Here is a 20269-nt window from a genome sequence, read left to right on the forward strand (position 1 = left end):
AGAACCAAGGGCTTATCCAATCCAGTCCTGTGCTGTGCTGTGACCAGAACGTCTTGCTGACCCTGCCCAGTCCAATGTGCCAAGCCGTCTTTCCTAAACCAGATCCAATCCCCTGACCAGAACTGATGGTTCCATTTAAAAACTTATCCAGTGAGTATCAATAGGAAGAATTGTGTCCCTAGCAATTGTACTTTGCATAGTCTTAACCCTATCTTAGACTCATCCTATCTTGTATTCAGAACCTGTATTGTGAGGAGTATCTTTGCATTGTCTGAAACCTCTCTCCAACCCATCCTATCTTTCCTCCATAACCAATATTGTTAAAACTATCTCTGTGCTGATCCTTTTCTCATCTGAAGAAGGCGAGTTTCCTTAGCATGCAGTCACCCTGATCAAGTGACTGTGTTCCTGTGTGGTATTCGTTTTGTCCATAGTCCTCCTCTAGTGTTAGCAACCCATTTGTCAATTTAAAAGTGCATTCCTTTTTTCCATTCTTGCGCCTATCTCAAAAAACGACCTCTACTAAAATGTCTGTAACTCCCTCCGTTTTTGTGATGGAAACAAAATTTCAACTTCTGCTTGTAGCTAACATTCATATCTATCACACCTAAAACCGCACGCCAAACCAATGTGATTCTCCCATTATTGCACAGTGAAAAGTTTGCGCGAATTTTCATTGTGGGACATTTTTACACGTGTAAGTGTAAAACCGCTTTTAATTGCTTCTGACTTGAATTTTAAGATTTCAAATGTTTTCTTGGGATTAAATCATTGCTGGTGTTTGTGTGCAACTATCCAAAGCGGCTCCCATAAGAATTTATAACCATTTCACCAATTTTGACCATATTTGGTGTTTTTGCCCAGTCTATTCTAAAGATAACTTTAAAAGCCATTTCGACAGCTTGATAGTCAATTCCGTTTTCTCTTGTGTTTGCTGGGGGAAAGTGGGATTGATATTCTGCCATTCCTGAAACCTGTTCTCTCCTCCCATCTCTTTACATCACCTATTGGGGGTTAAGGGTTGTGCAGGAGGAACCTCTAACCACAGTGCTATCAGATCTGAACCCACACAAAAGCATTATTTCTGTGCTGAATTGTTTTGCTCACTACTCACTCCTGGTGTATTAAAGATATGATTCAGTGTTACATCACCCCATTGGCGATTGTTGTGTACCTATTGAAACCTATTGTGATTAAAGTTTAAATACATAAATAAATATTTACCTTTGCAGACGAGCCTGATTCCTGGTTCAGTGTGACCGGGGGTGGGGGGGTTCCAGGAGAAGGGCGTTATATTAGTGGTATATCGTTTAGAATAAAGGACTTTTAGACAAAAATAAATAAGGATTTCAGTTCTGCACTACATGCTAGGCATTGACTTGGGTGTGTGCCGGATTGAAGTCACTTACAATACTGTTGTCAGTCTTCACAGGAAAGAGTGTCTTGGCATACACATTCCAGAACATCGTCAACATGGCAAATAAACACAGCTTCTGGGAACATCTTGTAAAAATGCTGAGTCATCTCCATGAGATAATCCGGACGACGGGAAAACGCATCAGCAATGACATTCTGTTGGCCTGGAATATAAGTAACTTGGAACTGGAATTGTGTGTAGAAGTAAGCCCAACAAGCCTGTCTGCTGTTTCTGCATTCCAACGACAGGAGCACTTGAGGGTTGCGATGGTCCAGGAAAATGGCACCTAACAGAAATGTCACCAGTCAAAGAAGTCTTGACGAATGGCTAGCAACTCCTTTTCCAGGACTGAATAGTGTCTACCATTTTCTGAAAGAGTCCTAGAAAGATATGCAATTGCGTGTTTCCACCAAGTCCTCTTGCAACTGTTTGAGCACTGCACCAATCGCTGTGTCTGATGCCTCTGTTTTGACCAAAAAGGACTTGGTAGTGTCAGGTTGACAAAGTATAAGACCCCCAGGGAACTTCTTCTTCAAAAGGCCAAAGTTTGCTTTGTGTTCCGTAGACCAAAGAAAGTGAAAATCTTTCTTCAATAGAGTGATGATGGGTTGCACTATGGTAGAGAAGTTGGGAATACACTTCCTGTAGAAATTGGCTAGGCCAAAACAGGATTGAATCTGTTTCACAGTAGATGTTGAAGGCCATAAAACAATGGCAGAGCCCTTGTTAGGATCCATGGATATTCTCTGTGGTCTTAGGACAAAACCTAAGTAATGAATGGTAGACAAATGGAACTGGCATTTCTCAGATTTGGCTAGAAGATGCTTTTCTCATAGACGAGCCAACACCCTTGTGACATAGTCCTAATGTAGAGTAGGATCCTTGGAAAATACGAGTATTTCATCTAAATACGCAATGGCACAATGGAATAGCATGTCAGAGAATATCTGGTCCATAAAGCGCTGAAAAACAGCAGAAGCATTGGTTAATCCAAAGGGCATAATCAAATTCTCAAAGTGTCCACAGGGTGTCCTAAAGGCTGTCTTCTACTCATTTGCAGCTCTTATCCGAATGAGGTGGTAAGCCCCCCGAAGATCTAATTTAGAGAAAAGGACTTCCCCTTGGAGAGCCTCAAAGATGTCAGAAATAAGAGGTAGAGGGTACCCGTCTTTCTGAGTGACTTGGTTCAACCCTCTGCAATTCAAACAGGGAAGTAATTCAGTTGTGCGAGCAGGTGGTTTGGATGCTCTGATGAGTCCGTATTTCAGGTTGATCTCAATGTTTTCTTTGAAGGCCTTCTTTTCTAGGGTAGACACAATATACATTCTTCCAAAAGGAATGATGTCTTGTTCGGCTGTTTCGATAGCACATTCTTCTGGTCGATGTGGAGGTAAGGACTGAACAATGGATTCCGAGAAGACATCTGCAAATTCATGATATTGCAGGGGTATGGATTCAAATTCGAAAAAGAGAGACTCTTAGTTCTTCTGTGCATCCTATCAACAGATTTTGTGAGAGACAATGGGAAGGCAATAGTCTAAGCCTAAAAATAGAGAGCTTGAAGACTAGTTAAAATAGGGGATATGTCTGGGTAGTCATGCCATACTCAAAACTACAAGGTAATGTGCTGCTTTAATGATGTCGAAACAAATACAGGAATCCTCTGTGCTTGTTGATCGTCAGACAAAGGTTCTTGGAGCGCTGTATGATTGGTCCAGATGACAAAGAACCACCATCAATGCCTTCAATGGTCTGCACTTGTCCTTTATTTTCACAAGGAATTTGATGAAGTCTGGCCCATTCATCATCCAGGAAGATGCCCATGGCCCCACAACTCACCAGCGCTAGCACAGACTGGATATCTCTATGATCAGATTGCAAGGAAACTTGTAACACCACCAGGAAAGAGCGTAATGGTGGTCCTAAACTGGCAGAAAAAAGGAGTAAGTAACATCCTCCTGACCCCCAGTTAGTAATCAATCTGCATAGCCATATCAAAGAGAGCCTGGGAGGACCCTGGTCTGGCAATCCGTGCCAGCTCATCCTTGATGTCTTCATTTTATCCTTTCCGAAAAAGGGTCAAACAAGCATTGTCCTACCATTCTGCTTCTTTGGCAAGTAGTTTAAACCTAGTTACGTAGATCAACATATCCTGTGACCCTTGTTGAAACTCGAAGTTACTTTTGAGTTGTAAAGACCATATTAGGTCGCTCAAACATGGCCTTAAGGGGATTCACAAACCCAGCATAGTCATCCAAACTCGTGAGACCACCAAGGGAGTTGCCCAAGTAAGCCCAAGTAAGAGCAAGTAAGAGCATTCCGCATTAGGTGAGATATTATGAATCCCCAAGTGAACCATGCAAGAATCCATGAAGGATCGTAGCTTCTTTGGGGGAGCCATCATACTTATCCACTACGCCCCCCGTAGTACCTTCCTGCATGTTGGCATCCGTGACAACACCAATTCTCCTAAGGCAGCATTTTTAGCTTTTAAGTTCCATACCTCAGTGGATAACTCCTGCATACCACACAACAAATCCTGTACCGGAGGATCCATGTCCGCAGATTCAAGGGTTTCTTGCATCTCAAACTGTCAGCATGTGCAGATTTGAGGAGAGTGCTCCCCTGTGGCTTCTGGTGTGTGGACTTCTTAGTTATTGTCTCCTTTGGAGTCTTCTTTTTTGTGCGGATCTCATGAAGGAAGGGGCGAACCTCCCCAGATGCCCCCCTGCCAGAATGGTAAAAAATCCAGCAAGGGGACCCCCGAGGAGACAGCCCAATAGGCAGGAAACCCTCAGCAAGGGAAAAAACCTGCACGAGAGGCCGATGGCAACAGAGGATACAACGGGAAGGGGAACGGGCAGGAGGAAGGACCAAGGAAGCGAGGAACAGAAGGACCTTAATGCCATTAAGACCGAGATTCTCCTCATCGGCACACCCGCTCCCTCCTTTCCTGTCACTCTGTGGCCGGCCTCTCTTGGCCTTCTTCCCGCTCCCACCTGTGAGGCTAAAAACCTTGGGGTCATCTTTGACTTCACACTCTCCTTCTCTCCTTACATCTCTGACGTCTCTAAGAAGTCATACTACCAGCTGCACCTCCTCAGAGGTATTCTTCCTTTCCTCTCCTTCCCCCAGAAGCTCACTGTCTCCAGAGCTCTAGTTCTCTTTAGACTGGACAACTGTAACAGCCTCTATATCTGCCTTCTTCTACTCTCTGCCCTCTGCAACTCACCCAGAACAGGGCTGCAAGACGTGTCCTTGGCCGCAAGCCCAGGGATCGTTCGCAGCCACGGTAAAGCACCCATGGCGCCGGTCTTCTTTTTTCATCATGTCTTTGTGGAAATGTCCTTCTTGAGATTTACTCTGCGTGCCAAACCAGGTTCGGTCCCTTTGTTCGTTTTGTCTTTGGTGGGCTTCACAAGCGAAACCCGCCTCTGGCTCCAGGATGCCTGGCAGGGGCAGGAATTGAGGGAGGTGCCTGAAACTCCCTGTGCTTAGTCTCCTCAGAGACAGGAATGCACTCTTAGGTGATTGGCTGGCTGGCTGTCCGGCAAGGACAGCCATCCTGCTGGGTGACTGACAGCTAGGCTGGAATGAATGGGAGCAAGCTGCATAAAAGGCGAGGCTTTTTGGCTTGGAAGGAAGAGTCGACCACTGGACAAAGGAATACGAAGAAGAACTTGAAGAAGATGCCTGCTGCAACTCCTGGACCGTTGGTTTGTCCGTTGAAGCCCTGCTGCTGTGCTGAAACTCCAAATTCGTATCGACAAAGAAGCTCCTGCACGGACGACTACTTGCTTTGATTTGATGAGACCAATCAACTCCAAAGTAAGCCACCTGGATATCGTCTCAATGCTGGTCGAGTATCCACTGCAGTCGCTGATGGAACCGAATAGCCACGGAGAGGAATACCAGTTTGTGTGCGGTGCTTTTAAGCTGGCCCAGAGCTCCAGGAAGATCCTCTGGATTCTCACAAAGCAGGACTGACCGATCCTGAGACCCCTCAACAGAGTGCAGGACCCCAGAAACAAGGAAAGCCCATCTCAACAGCCAGGAACCACGCTGTTGCTATTTACGGTAGTCGCGAGGAGATGAAACCCCGAACAGCCACTTGTTTGAAGTTTGCTGGTTGCAAGCGGTGACCATCCCATTGCAGTGCAGGAGTCCCCATAAGCCCTCCCTCTTATCCCCACAACTGAGGCCCATGAACAGGGAGATCTGCAGAGCTGCACAGGAACAGAAGTCATCTGCTGCACCTTTTCTTCAACCTAAAGGTACTGTAAAGTCTAAGAGAACTTACTTCTTGTTGTGTAGCCACTCGTCCTCGTTGGAGACTTTCTTGGTTGCATGTGTTGAGTTGCTTGCAGATTCTTTACTTCACAGGCCTAATCAGCTTGTGGCCCTACTTTGATTTTCTTCTATTCTACCAAGACTTTGTAAACATTAGAAAAAACGTTCTATTTACCTGCAAGAAGGGCTTCAGTTCACCTTGACTTTTGCTAACTTACCATTGGCTGGCATAGGCTCCCTGAATGACTCTTCTCTCTTCTGCTTATGTGTTTTGCCTTCCTTCCAGGAAAGGGTTAACTGACTTTGCATTGGGGGGTTGTATTGAAAGTACTTACCTACTTGAGAATAACTGTGTGAATATGTGTTTTATTCTAAACTCTCTTCTCTCTAACACTACTCTCAAGACTATTCTAAATGCAAAAGTGATATATTAATGCCAACAGCACCCTAGCTATTAAAGTCACCTGAGGGTGTAGGTAGTGCCTGTGTGTCAACCCAATTGGGTATTTTCTGATTGATATAACTAAGAGTGTGTATTTCTGAAGTATATTTGTGTGGTGTGTATAGTGCTCCCTTCTGAAGAAGGCTTATTCTAACTGACTGATAAATACATTAATAATTGTTTTATCAGGAAACCCTGTATGTAAGAGTTTATTTGAATACTTGTCACTGTGAATCTCTGTGTAACTCCCCTACAGCTCACATTGACCCCTCTTGAGATAAGCCTGGCTGCTCCACGCGCTAACAACCTGTGTACTGCAGACCTATACCAAAGGTTGGGTTTCTATTGCCAGGAGGTCAGGGTTGTTGTAGTGCACCCAAAGGGTACTGCATACAATCTTGCCTAACACTGGTGGCAGGCTGTGAGGATGTATTGTAGAGTTGTTACACTAAGAATTTGCTTTGCTTTTGTTCAACTAAAAACCTTCACAAGGCTAAGCTCTACTAGAAAAGCAATTGTATAACATGCCAAATATGGGTAACTTCAGTCATAAAGCCCTGGTCATTCTAACAGTAGAGTAACTGAAAGAAATGTGTAAGGCCAGGAGTCTCACTGTTAAAGAAAAGAAACATGAATTAATTGCAAGATTATTGAATCATCAAAGTCTGGGTAGTAGGCCTGTTGCAGCTACTAACCCAGGAAATGTGTAAAATTATATTGGAGATGATAATTCAGAGTCTAACTCTAATGGTTTAGAGGAGTCGGAGGAGGAAGAGGAATCTCAGGGAGAGAGCCACTCTTTGCCTCAACAGGCCCTTTTGCCTCAACCTTTAGCCACTGGGACCCCACAAGGTACATCACTGAATCCAGAATTTTTGTCTCTTGAAAAAATTAGACTTGAGTAAGAATTCAAAAGATTACAAATCCAAGCTGAAACCAAACATCAGGACATCAAACTAAGGGAAATGGAAATGCAACATGCTCTTTAAATGAAGAAATTGTCTCTTGAAAATGTTTCTATCCCAGAGTCTTCTAGGTCTTCCAATCCAAAGAGACCTTGCATGCCTAAAGAAGCAGTGAGTATGTATGATGCAAAGCTTGATATTTTGTATTGGTTGGGTGCTTTTGAATATAACGATGGGATTCAGGGTTACACATGGAATCAGTTTATTCTTTGGCTTTTGTCTAGGCTCGCTCAGGTTGCAACTGATGCTGTAATGGAGGTGAGGGAACTTGAAAGATTGAAGTATGAAAATGTGAAGCTAGCTTTGATAGCTAGATTTGGGAAAATTCTTTCCCAGTACCTTAAGAGGTTTCGGACACTCAAAAAGTCTGATGGTACCCCTTGGGTTACCTGGGTGTGTGAATATTTGAAAAACGTAGATGGTTGGGTTAAGGGTTACAGAGTAACAACTTTTGAAGGAATGAGAAATCTGTTTTGGTTGTTGGAGTCTATTTTTGATGCCTGCTCTCCTGAGCTGAGACAGCACTTGGCTGACTCAAGAGATTGACCCCAAGAAGCTAGCAAAAGCTGTTGACTTGTGGGTTGCCAACTAGGCTACTCACAAGGATTCTGGGGACACTCACAAACAGAATGAGGGATGCAGCACAAGAAAGATGACAAAGAGAATTCTAAAACCTCCCATCCAACGGAGGGCCACAAACAGAAAAAGGGTAAATACCATTGGAAACCAGGTCAGTCTAGTGAAACCTCTGGTGCCAACCAGATGGAGGTCAGCAGAAACCCCCACTCCAGAAAACATTTGGTAAATTTTATGCTTGTGGGTCTACTAACCATGTGAAATGAGATCCCAGAAGCAAAGGTAAACCTTCAGGCGTCCCCACTGCCTCCTTAGCTTTTCTCCCTGAGGGAGAAGTACATATGGCAAGTGGAAACTTTCATCTATTGGCTGAAGAACCCATTGGAGTCTCAGCCAGTGCTTCTTTAGTGTCCCTGGGTCTGTGGGAACAGTAGAATTTAGATGTGTATAATTCTATACCAGATAACACAAAAGAATACTACAAGGACAGTGTTCTTGTAAATAGTCAGGAGACCCCTGCCATTAGACATACCGGGGCCAGCATCACAGTGGTGGATGAAACCTTTTTCAAACCTGAGGATGTTGCTAAGGCACCCAAATGCCCCACTAAGCTTGCTGGAGGCCCTCTCCAGATGTTTCCAATACTACCAGCTCTCATCCAGTGCAACAATATGACTGTAAGAATACCTGTCAGTGTTCAGAGTAAGGTGCCTCCCAGTTAAAGGAAGCAAAAACAAACTAAAAAGGCCAGAGAGCTTGCTTTGTGTGACTCTCAGTGGGTTGTTACAGAAGAACCTAGAACACCCAGTCCACAGGAAGGGCACACTTCTACTTCCAGGAAGAAAGAGACAAAGAGGAAACCCATGGTTGCAGGAAACAAGAAGAGTAGCACACCTGTGCACAAAACCAGGACATCCCAGGGAGGACAGTCCAGTCACACCTGTGACTCCTCCACCAGCTGAGGCTGAGTGTGAGGTCCAACCAGAAGATGGCGAATCAGCTACTCATGACACAGAGCTGGAAGAAGAACTTCCCCCTCTTGGATATCTGGATCTTAAAGACCATCCTGAGCTGCAGACTTCTCCAACAGCAGCTTCCCAGCTGGAAGGGCAAGAGCCAGGGAAGCACAGGTTGTACTGGGAGGATGGCCCTCTCTACAGGGAACCTATTTAGTCTACCCCAGGGGACTGCAGAAGACCTGTAGTGCCTCAGGAGGTGAGACCCCAGTTTCTACAGTTAGCCCATGAGATTTCTGTAGCTGGTCACTTAAGTTTTAAGAAGACCAAGGAAAGGATTTCTCTTTATTTCTACTGGCCCAAGATGGGGTCTGACGTAGATAAATTCTGTAGAAGCTGTTACACTTGTCAGACTTCTGGCAAGAGTGGAGCCAATAACGTATCACCTTTGGTGCCTCTCCCAGTGGTGGGAGTCCCTTTTGAGAGGGTAGGATTCGACATTGTTGGTCCCTTGGTCCCTTAGACCCTCCCACATCTTCAGGCAACCGATTGATATTGGTGGTGGTAGACCATGCTACCAGGTATCCTGAACCTATACCCATGAGGACTGTTACTGCTCAGGCAATGGTGAAGGCATTACTTGGTATTTTTACCAGAGTAGGTTTTCCTAAGCTGGTTATCTCAGACAGGGGGACCAATTTCATGTCCCACTACATGCAAGCCATTTGGAAAAACTGTGGAGTGACTTACACGTTCTCAACAGCCTACCATCCTCAAACCATTGGGTTGGTGGAGAGGTTTAATAGAACTACGAAGAACATGATAGGTGCTTTAGGAGAACCCCTTAGAAGAAATTCGGACCTTCTGCTGCCATGCCTTCTCTTTGCTTATAGAGAAGTCCCTCACGAAGGGGTTGGCTTCAGCCCTTTTGAGCTTCTCTATGGTCATCTGGTCCATTGGCCCTAATCAAGGAGGGTTTGGAGAGTGCTCCTTCCCACAAGCCAGTGAGAGTCACTGACTATGTGTTAGGTCCCCGAAGGAGAATGACACACATGATGACAGAAGCTTCTGATAACTTGAAATCAGGTCAGGCTCTGGTGAAGCATTGGCATGACCAGAAGGCCAACATGGTTGAGTTTACTCAAGAACAGCTAATTCTAGTTATGGTACCTACAAGGCAAAGGGCCTTACAGGACAGATGGATAGGACCCTTCAAGGTTGTGGGAAAACCTGGAGAGGTCAATTATTTGGTGGATTTAGGCAATCCTAAGGAGGCCCCAGGGTCTTTCACACCAACCACATAAAGGCCTATGTCTCTATACCAGAACTGGGAGCTTTGCTTCTAGCCTCTGCTCAAGAGGAGGAGGAGTGTGAGCCTCTACATGACCTCCTCAGGTGACAACCTTCAGATGGGAAGATTGAAGGAGTTAATCTCTCTTCTGATCTGACACTGGAACAACAGGAGGAGTGCAAAGCTCTGTTAAATCAGTTTGACCCTCTGTTTTGACTAACACCAGGCTTGACCCCTTGGGGCCAACATGATATTCTCACTGGTGACTGTTTACCTGTTAAAAGCAGAGGTTACAGGATGTCAGACCATGTACGAACCCACATAAAGGAAGAGGTCAAGAAGATACTACTATGTACTAGTGCCAAAAGCAGGATCCAAGGAATTGAGATTCTGTGTGTACTATAGAGCTCTTAATGCAGTCACCACGACTGATGGCCATCCTTTACCTAGGACAGATGAGCTGGTGGACAAACCTGGTTCAGCCAAGTACCTCAGTACATTTGACCAAACATCAGGCTATTGGAAAATAGCTCTGACAGACTATGTCAAGGAGAAAACTGCATTTTCAACCCCAGGAGGCCTCTACGAGTTTAAGGTCATGCATTTTGGACTAAATAATGCACCTGCTATATTACAAAGGATGGTAAATCATGTTCAGAATGGGATGGAGGACTTCTGCATGGCATACCTGGACAACACTGCAGTGTTCAGCTCTACTTGGAAGGAACATATTGACCAGTTAGGATATGTATTGCAGGCTCTTGAACAGGCCAGTCTGACCATAAATTGGTCACAGTAAAGTGGTCTACCTTGGACATGAGCTAGGAGAAGGTGAAATAAGCCAATTGCCTAGCAAGGTACAAGATGTACCCGACTGTACCTCCCTTACTACTCAAACCCAAGTGAGAGCCTATATAGGCCTCACAGGTTACTATAGGAACTTCACTGAGAACTATGGGACCAAAGCTTCTCTCTTGCATGTGATCTCCTCACCCAAATTCCCCAGGAAGCTCAGGTGGAATGAGGAGTGCACTAAGGCATTTGAAGGACTTAAGAAAGCCCTTTTTCAAGCTCCAGTCCTGAGATCTCCTGACTACAACCAATCCTTTATTGTACAAACTGATGCTTCCAATACAGGTATAGGTGCAGTTCTGAGCCAGCTGGATGACAAAGGCAGGGAACACCCAATCTGCTTCATCAGTAGGTAACTGAAGGAACCTGAAACAAGGTGGGCAACCATAGAATGTGAATAGTTTGCCATTGTGTGGTATTTGAAGAATTTAGACCATACCTATATGGATCTACTTTTGTAATTCAAACAGACCACCAACCCTTGAGATGGTTAATGCAGATGAAGGGGGAAAATCCAAAATTGTTAAGACGGCCAATCAACCTACAGTGGTTTGATTTTACCATAGAACACAGGTCAGGATGTAATCACCGAAATGCTGATATCTCCCCAGAAAGTATGACCCACTGGAGTAAGGAGATTCATCCAGGGGTGGATTAAATCCTCCTCTCCCTTAGTCTGGGGGGGCGAGTGTTAGGGAGAATTCTCAGAAATGTGCCAAATCCCTCTATCTTAGAGACCCCCAGCAACTTTGCTCGATTTTGAGGACTTGATTTTTTTATCCTGGAGAAAGTGAGGTCCTTTTTCTCACTCTCTCATGTGTTTAAATGTGATTTTGTACACTGTTTCTTTTGGTTGTGGAGTCGGACAAACTCCATAGGCATAATCTTTTACATTGTGTCACACAGCACCTTCAGTGCATTGACACAGGGACATCTTTCAGATTTCCCAAAGGTTTAAATACCTTCTCTGGGATGAACTACTGTTTCCCAGAGCAGTAAAGTGAAATTGACTTTACTTACATTTGTAACTTTCTAAACCCAGCACAAACTATCTTACAATAGGGTGCTGGATGGTTTACTTAGTATCCCCTTTGTCTAGCTTCTCATGCAACATGTTCATGTTACCCTTCCCTCACTTAATGGCTGGTGGCAGTAGTTCAATTTTTACTACCATTATAGGGTTTTTCCAGCAGGCAGCGTTCTCAGCCTCGGTAAAGTACCTATTGGTGCCATTTTTGTCAAAATGGTCCGGTCCTCTTTTTTCGCCATTTCTTTGTGGAAAGGCCCTTCTTGAGATGTACTCTGCGCACCAAACCAGGTTTGGTCCTTTGTTCATTTTGTCTTTGGCAAGCTTCACGAGTGGAACCCGCCTCTGGCTCCAGGGTGTCTGGCAGGAAGCGAGGGAGGTGCCTGAAACTCCCTGTGCTTAATCTCCTAGGAAATAATAAAATGTTGGTACGTTGTAAAACATAACATCCTTGTTTACCATGATGGGCGTAACCCACATTTGTTTGAGAGATTGTGAACATGGGGTCAGTGTTTTGAGGTCAGGGGACACATTGTTTTGTATTGTTGATTAATGTCCTTCCTTGTGTTGATTATACATTACCTTAATAAACACCACAGGTTGAAACATGTGTTGGTAACCTCAATAAATGACAACATTAATTACCATATAATTGATGTTTATTAACCAATCATTATCATACAATTATTGTAAGATACACAATTCTCAAACAGAGAGATTATCTAACAAACTATATACATTGTTTGCAAAAAATGTAGTTATGACATTTTGCTACTAGATATTATGGAATTGTACAAATATATATTTGATTGTGATAGTGTTCTTTGCTACACTCCAACAGTCCTTCTTGTTTCACACCATTACAAATTGGTTGTTTTTCCTCAGGCACCCATGCATCTGAGACCAAAACCCACGTTAAAATAATATTAATGCACCATACCTCAAATTTTGGTGACTTGTTATTCTTGGTTCAGTATTAATGTTGCAAACAGGTAAAATTAAACCAACAGCATTAAAAAATAACCAGTTAAAAGGGAAGATGGAATACAAGATCAAAAAGCGTTATTTGCCACTAGAGGAAGTACTTTTGACACTTTTCAATCAAGGCTTCACAAAATGCAAACATTGAGATAAAATTTGTATACATTATAAAACTTTTCTAAAAAGAAAATATTACTTTGGGAAATAACTACACTAAAACAATATCAGGAACATAACATGATACCAAGAGGTTTACCTATTGGTATTTTCCATAATTTCAAGGAGAATAATAATCAAAAATTAGAAACATTATTGGATGAGAACTTAACTCAGTCTTCTGTGACTATGCTGAGATTGTCAATATACATACTGACATGATTTATCCCAGAGTAGAAGAAGACATTAGTATAGTAAGGAATAAATAGAGAGAATCTTTTTTATTTTTATTTTTTATTGTTACAGTTGATAAATCAACTTTTCAATATAAAATACAGAATAAAAAATACAAAATTAAAACATTACAGATCAATTCAGCCTTAACAGAATGACAACATAAATTATAACTTAAAAAGTAAAAAGAAGAAAAAGAAGAAAAACCCTAACCAATGCCACAGCCGACAACTAATCGACCCCCAAATCAAAACCAATCAAGAACACACTCCTTAGAACCACTGACTAACAATAATTTTCCTCTCTATGTACAATAACAACCGAAGGAAGGAAAAAAGAAAAAGAAAAAAAAGGAGGGAAGAAAAACTAAATTAGTAATTCCTTCCCCTTTTCCTTTCCCTTATAGAACAATTTGTTCTTCATTACTTTGGCAGCCGACGCCCTTATCCAGCAGCAGAGTTAAATATATTTAACAAGGTCAAGGCATTGGTTTATCACAATGTTGCTTGTCAACCATGCTCAGCTATCAACATCATACATCAAATCAATTGTTGTCATTAGTTAATTTCAAGGCCAAAAGATAGTTGACTACAGCATTTCTAACTTTGGTCAATCTGGTATTATACAAATACCACCACAATGATTCCATCGACAGTAATGTGTAATCTTCGAAGTGAGGTCTAAAGAACATAGTTCTTTTCTCAATTAGTGAGGGGCAGAATACTATTAGATGGTATAATGTTTCCATCATACCTGTGAATTTACAAAATCTACAAAATCTCAACTTTTCAGGGATTAGTTTCCATTTGGCTTGAACAACCCTATTGTGCCAGGTATTAAATCTATATCTCAAGAACAAATCTCTGTTTTGTACCAGGGAATTTCATTACATATGATTCAGCTGTTCTTAGATTTTTTATCTCCACCTTGTACACACTTCCATGTTTACTATATATGCATTGATCATAGGTGTTACACCAATCCCATAACAACTTTTTTGTCTTTGCCTTCACTGGATTATTAATCAACATATTATCAGACACATCCGTTTTTAGCAAGAATTCTCGCACCATTCGCCTTCACAATGCCATTGCATGATGCTCTGTTGTCAGAATATATGTTGACAATTTGACAATATGTACATGATTGAATTCTACGCTATGGTGATGAGACATTTGCGATATATACAGCACAGTTTCCACATATACATTGTGTAGAGTGAAGTCAACCCTAGTTCATATCGAATTAAATATATTGACACAGATTTAGGAAGTTTCAACAGCGATTTCCAATAGATACCCTCTAACACTGACCAAAACCTATCATCTCTCCAAGACCTAGTTTCGGCACGATAAATCACTGTAGGTACTGCTTTCTGGCAATAAAATATGATTATAGGTTTCCATGAGAACATTCCATATTTATAATTCAGCAAAGTAGCTTGGGCAGCAGCTGTTTTCATTTTCAGTCTGGTTTCCTTATAGTGATGTATGTCGGCCTCAATTGTATTCACATTGAGGCACAGATATTTATATTCCTTTACATCTTCTAACCGCTGAGCGTGCAAAAATCAGGACAGATGACCGGACTTGCTCTTGTGCCTATTTCCGATCTTCATAGTCTTTGACTTTGCTAAATTTATACTCAATTAATTTTGCTTGACATATGTACCTTCTACATCCAATAGCCTCTGTAACCCCCTGGCTGGTTTTGACAGCAGAACTAAATCATCCGCTTAAAACAGCCAGGGGACCACACTTGCAGCCAGCCATGGAGAGTCAGACATCACGGTTTTGAATTCCTCCGCCATGTCTGCAATAACAGGGAGGAGGCCATTCGGCACCTCTGCTTCAAACCTCTAAAGGTAAGAATGCAGCGAGTCAGAGTGCCATCAAGTGATGTTCTCACTTGAATCGAGGTATTCGTATGAAACTCCTGAATCCAATGCTTCACATGTTCTGGACACCTCCTGTGTTCTAACTTCTTAAACAACAGCGGCCTAGACACAGAGCCAAAGGCGGTTTTGAAATCTATGAAAGCCATATATAAGTTTTGATTCATCTGCAATTCGTGTTTTTTAATGGCATGGATGACCTGTAGATTAACTGCCGTTCCTAGCCCTGGACGAAAACCCGTCTGAAATGGGTCATTAATTCCAGATTTGATGGTCCATTGGTTAAATTCTTCCAACACAAAGCAAGCAAATAACTTCCCTGGCGCATCCAGTAATGCCACAGGCCTGTAATTTCTAGGGTTAGTTCTATCCCCTTTTTATAGATAGGGATTAGTATCGATTTCTGCCAGGAGGCTGGTAGTTTATTTGTGTATATTACTTGGTCAAATATTACATGCAGAATGGGGGCCCATGCTTCCGGATGATCTTTTAGCATGGAGTTTGAGAGCCCATCAGGGACAATTGCTCTTGAAGAGCTCAATTTCTTTATGTGATATAATATATCCTCCTCCAAGATTTTTAATTGTACTATTCCCTTAGGTAACTGGCCTGGTAGATGTTTTGCCCAAACACTACTCGCATATAGAGATGAATAATACTCTATTCAAACTTCCTCCAGCACCGCATTGACTTGGCAAATAGATTGAACAGGTACATATACATTTGTTATCAAGCCCCAAATCATAGCAGAGCTTTTAGTTGTCAATGAGTACAGCATAATTTTTGCATCTTGTGAAATCATCTGGGCTCTATGGTGTTTCATCCAATTTTTATAAAAGTTATTCAATTTGATAGTAGCTGATTTACGTAGTACAGGGTCCAATGTTTTAATGCTATGTATCTCCTTCCTGAGTTGCGTTTTTCTAAAGGACACCTCATTATCACTCACACGTCTATGAATGTTATGACTGTTCTGCCCCCCTTTGACGCTTTTCTTTTTGAATAAATGCAAAGCCGGAATGTAGTTCCCCTGTTGATATAATATGTTTGGCTCCAACATATCGTTTGGGTATGAGAAGATTTTCAGTAAATTTGATAACATAGGGGGAGTCCATCTGAAACGATTGCCCTTCGCAGATATCATTAAGGAGTTGTGATAGACTTCCCTGTCTTTATCCACCATATCGACAGTCCACTGCCAATTCATTGCCAATATGCTGTGATCACTCTGTTTAAGCTTTGATACTTTGAGCTCAGTTAGCATATTGAACATATTGTTATCCACAAAGGTGTAATCAATTAGAGACGTTGACTTGTCTCTACGCCATGCACCATCTTTGCACCATTCACCATATTAAGACCTCGTTCACTCATCAGCAAGTTTCATTGCCTAGCTGTTGCCTATAGTTTGCCCCTGTCACTCTCCAAACAATTCATATTCAAATCACACACCACAATAGTGTAGTTTATCGAGACATCTCTTGCTATTAAATCTAGACAGTCCCCCATATCTTTTAGAAAGGTACTATCTTTAATATCCAGATGATTCCAGTAGATATTCACACAGGCTATATTTTTCTTGCCATAAGTCATTTTGACTACTTGAATATGTTTATTTGGGGAGTGGCATGGCATCAACTTCCATCCATTTCCAGTCTTAAGTGCCACCAAAAGACCTCCCTTAGGTCTGCCACGACTTTTACTAGTCGCTGGTATCAATTCAAATAGGTGATTTTCCCAGACTGGCACAGTATCCAGCCAAACTTCTTGCAGCATTAATAAATCATATTGCTCCAACTGTACCCAAGAACAGGAGGTCAAATGAGCATTTCCTCTTGTATTCCAAGATGCCACCCTAACAAGTTGTTTTTCTGTGATGTTATTTAGCTATCACTTCCTCTGCATTACATCATTAGCTGCAAAGGTCACTACTCGTGATTGTTTGGCGGGCATAGTAGAATACGAGACTGACACTGGGTTTTGCTTCCAAGGTTTGCCATGAGGCATGCCAAACGATTTTGATTGAGTTAGTTCAATTCTTTGAGTATTCTCAGCCAAATTGAGCAGCATGAACCCATCTGGTAGATTTCCATTCTTTCCTGCCAGATTGCATCCTTTACCATATGTGACGTCATCCAAATCTTAACCACCGTTCTATCATATTCATGAATGAATTTAATTTGAGCTAGATCAGATGATTTCACTCCTTGCATTATTAAGCTTACATGGGTCAGCTAATTACAGTTACCATGTCTACCATTCATTCTCTCATTCTTTTCATTGTGTCTCCCATTAAAAGTTCTGTTAGTAACAAGAGTGTTCAAGGCAGAGGTGAGCAGAGGTAACCTTGACTCTACTTGCCTGCCAACAACCTCTCTATTCAATTCCACATGACTCAACAGTGCCCTCAAAGGCTCATTCATTCGGCCCTCTTTCAACCACTTTGGAGGATTTTCATCCATCTGTTTAGGGGTCACTGCTGTTTGTATCAAATATTGCCGCAATGATTTTTCAATCTCTTCTCTGCGCTCTTCTAATGTGAGATAGTTATCTGGACTAGGCGGTTCAAGTCGTCTGACATCTGAAGATTGTTCTACCTCACCAGTTCTAACCGCGGTTCTTTTAACCACATCCAGTTTCCCGTTCTTTTTACAAATTTCTAGCACCAAATTATCCAATGGTGCATATTTTAATTCAGATTGAGAAGTATCCGATTTTTCCATCAATACTGGAGTAAGTTGCATTGATTGTCCCTTTATTTTAGCTAGAGCCGCATATTTTCTCACAATTGCAGCACTTTTATCCTGCACTCGTTTATCAGGCAAGGTTAATAACTTTATAAATTGCCTTGAATTTTTACTTTTCTGTAAGTTCGTTATTTTCTGATTCTTTTCCTTTTTTGAGTTATCGTTTTAGGCCTCTGGATAGCTTTTTTAGAATGTGACTGCGGATTCTGGGCAGAAATATATTATAAACCAGAGTATCTGATGTCACCATCCTATGCACAGGGACATTGATATTTGTCTTATTTTGCTCTTTTTGATTACTTATATCTGAAACGTCCTCTCCCTTTTATTGCTGCATCGCACAGCCATTTGTTTGTGCTTTACATTTATTCGTTTTCGGTTTTCTAACTATTGCCTTTACCTCATTGGCTCAATCTTCCTTATCTTATTGCATTATCACTCGCACAACCTCTTCTATTTGAGTTTGTAGTTATTCATTTAGTTTATTGCCCCCTTGTATCTGCGGTACATTTGTAACCTCCCGTTTATCATTTATCAATCTTGATTCCACCAATTCTTTCAGTAAAAAGATTTGATCTGTAATACGAGAGTCTAAAGACTTGTATAGCTTGGCCAGCGTAAAAAGGGCAGTATTCATAGCCTTCAATGTATTTTCTGCCCCTAATGGTGAGTGTTGACCCCCACTTTCGTTTGTATCCATTGCTTTGGCCCTGCCTTGTCGTGGTGTGTAAAAGAAATTGAGAGTACTGAGGACTCATGTTGTGAGTCTGTAAACATCACTGGGGATTGCGACAAATGCTCTCCTTCATCCATTTCACCTGATTGCATATCCTGATTATTCACATTCAAATCTTGAGGCCTAATAGCCTCCTCTACACACATATCTCCAAATCCATTCTCAAATTCCTCATTCCCAACGGTCTCTTCCACTGCCCCATTAGTACCATCTTGAGGGCAAGCAGTTGCCGGTAAGTGTATCTGGACTGTGGTTACTTCTTTTAATGTAGGCAGTAAGACAAGCCCCGTTTTTGCCGGCACAACAAATTCACCCAATAGGTCCTTCTGAGAGAAGGCCATCATCAGGGAATCTGAGGGGGAACATAAGTCAATTGCAATGTTTACCTCACCCTCCAACTTATCCGTAATATTTTGAACTTCCCACCCAGCATTAGAGACCACATTTGTTGTAACACTTAAAGACATGCATTCTTGGTAGAATTTCCGAATATCCAGCATATTAGATAACAATCTGGAGCGTGAAGCGTTCCTGCGGGGCACGCTTGGGTTGATGTTAACTCGTTTGGGCTTGACCATTGCAGTATCAAAATCATCACTTCTAGCGCCCTTAGGCGGCATGTCTGTACATAAGGTAAACATTTATCAGATTTAGGGGAGGAAGGCTAAAACACTTCACTCGGAGCAACCAAGGCTAATAACTTATACAGTGAAATAAAAAATGAGTTAACACTTGTATGAACGAGTCTCCCCTCTCCCCTCTCCACTCACCAGCTCTAACAGCCGTAACAGCCCTTTCGAATGCCCTTAAAAAAATGCACGCGCGCAAATGTACGTGCGCCACTCCTAATGAAGGGTTGCTGGGAGCTGGCTGACTGAGAGAGACGGAGCCGAAAAAGTCACGTGACAACAGTGAAACGAACGTGTAGCTGAATCTTCACAGCAGCTTCAAAGTACAGGGGTCCTCAGCCGTAACAGCCCTTTCGAATGCCCTTACACAAATGCGCGCAAATTAGAGATAATTGTCAATACTATTAGGGAACTGTGTAAATCTGAGTAAGCTGTTGTAGAATTAAATCAAGTAATAGCTCACAAACAGCTCACCTTGGCAATCGATGACTCCAACTGGGAGGGTTGAAGCAGCTGTGAAGATTTCCCAGTGACAGCCCTGGCCACTCAGCCCAGGGTAATGTAACCCAGGAGAGCGGGCAGGACTCCCAGGGAAACCCTCAATGGGAAGAAAACCCTGGACGAAATCCCAGCTCGTGTAGATCAGGTTTTATGATGGAAGGTGGGATGTCTCAGACAGGAACCCCCGGGAATCACACAAGACACTGTGTCTGCAGGAATGAGAAGTGAAGAAATAGGGAGCAGGTTAGAGGAGGGAGCATAGAAGGGAAAGGAAAGAAATATCAATGGGAACACTCTCACCCAAAAAGGACTGGGGGAAAATTCGGATCTGGAACCTGGCTGAAAAGGACAGCTCCGGGCGAGTCGGGAGAGTCTGGAAGGATAACAGGAGATGAGGACCTGGTAGAATATACAAGGGAATCCTAGAGAAAGGGAACTTACTCAGATGGGGATCTGACCGGAATGGGAGACAAATAAGATGGATTCGCGAAGCCGGTGGAGAAGGAAACCAGCAAAGGCTGAGAGGAGGATCTGACAAGAGAAAGTAACACAGGGTAAGTAGGAGCCGCAATCAA

The sequence above is a fragment of the Ambystoma mexicanum genome, chromosome 2q (genome assembly GCF_040938575.1).
Source record: "Ambystoma mexicanum isolate Mex_15411 chromosome 2q, UKY_AmexF1_1, whole genome shotgun sequence".
In the NCBI taxonomy this organism is placed as follows: Eukaryota; Metazoa; Chordata; class Amphibia; order Caudata; family Ambystomatidae; genus Ambystoma; species Ambystoma mexicanum.